The following is a 1,598-nucleotide window of genomic DNA, read 5'->3' as shown; positions in this document are numbered from 1 at the left end:
GCTGTAACCCCAGAATCTAGAACCATATCTGACATTAAGCACTATTCAACTAGCCACTCAGTGGATTAATAAAGGAAACTAAGCTCAATGTATTTATATATATATATATATATATATATATATATATATATATATATTTACTGTGAGATAATGAATGTTTGTTGTTTTAAGCCACTAAGTCATGGAGTAATTTGCTAAGGCAGTGAGAGAGAAAAACATTGTGCAGGTATTATATATTAAACATTTTAAATCAAGCCATTTCTGCCAGTTACTGGGAGAGTGCCTAAATTTGGAGTTGAAAGAGTTCCCCGGTGACCCAAGCCCCTGGGATTGCAGTCAGGGTAACCAAGCCCCAGTGTGAGCTTGTCCCAGTGGGCAGGTTTCAGAGCAAGGCTTAATGCTGTGTGCGTTCACACACCAAAGCTATTTTCAAACAGAAAGTCTAAGTCATGCTGTGGATTTCCTTGAGGGCCATCCTGAAAGGCTAAGCTGTTCGAGACTCAGATGGAAGGAGGCGGCACCACCAGATACCAGGGGAGGGGTCATTTTCATTCATCGTTTTTCTCAAACTTGCCATTGAAGTAGGGTACCCAGTCCAGAATCAGCCCCCATAAGTAGCCCACACAGGCCCCTTGGTGCCTGCTTTGTGAATCCAGTTTTGGGCCAGCTGTCAGTAGTGGGGGCCCAGAGGCCTGCTCGGCATCACAGAGCTGCCATACCAGCTCAGGGTGACCTGCAACCTGGTGGCTGCCTGCTGAAACTAAACTCATATATATGTGTGTGTGTGTGTGTGTGTGTGTATTTTTAATTAATTTACTTAGGCTGTGTCGGGTCTTAGTTGCAACTGGCAGGATCTTTCATTGCAGCACAAGGCTTAGCTGCCTCATGGCATGTGGGATCTTAGTTCTGCAACCAGGGATCGAACCCACATCCCCTACATTGGCAGGTGGATTCTTAACCACTGGACCACCAGGGAAGTCCCTCAACTCGTCTTTAAGGCATGTTTATAATCACTGTTTTAAACAATAAGCCACCACATTTGAATAACACTCCACAGTTTACAAAGTGTTCCCATGGTCATCTCACGGGGTCTTCGTAGAAACTGTTGAGGCAGAGCTGACATTGTTCTACCTTCAGGTTCTCACACTTACTGGGCCTTCTGTCTGGAATGCTACCCCCACCCCCACCCCCATTCTTTGCCTCCATCCCTCTCTGCCCCCTTCTGTCACTTCCTTAGGAAGGCTGGCTCTGATCCTACAGCCCAGGTTAGGAACCTGGTGTTACACACATTCTTCGTACAGTGGTAGTTAAACAGTTATGTAATTATTTTATGACTGGCTTCCCTGCTAGCTGAGGCTTGAGGAGGACATGGCCTTGTCGTCCCTAGATAGGTCATATGCCACTGTGCCTGATACACTGTGGTGCCCATTATACATATATGTGTGTGTGTGTATATGAATATGACTGTCTAGATATGTATATGTATTAAGTGAATGATTTTCATTCATTAGATGAAGAAATCAAAACCCATGGTCTAAGCCACTGTGGGAAGCTCTTTTGTTTGTTACCCACAGTAAGAAATTTTTATTCATCATGAC

At 44.4% G+C, this 1,598-nt stretch overlaps 1 pseudogene; it reads right to left on the bottom strand.

Moving 5' to 3' along the window:
* Window positions 1–548: 548 nt before the first annotated feature.
* Window positions 549–703, bottom strand: LOC114110342 (cytochrome b-c1 complex subunit 10-like; annotated as a pseudogene).
* Window positions 704–1,598: the final 895 nt, after the last annotated feature.

Source organism: Ovis aries, chromosome 22 (genome assembly GCF_016772045.2).
Source record: "Ovis aries strain OAR_USU_Benz2616 breed Rambouillet chromosome 22, ARS-UI_Ramb_v3.0, whole genome shotgun sequence".
NCBI lineage: Eukaryota > Metazoa > Chordata > Mammalia > Artiodactyla > Bovidae > Ovis > Ovis aries.
This window is presented reverse-complemented; position numbering and strand designations above follow the sequence as displayed.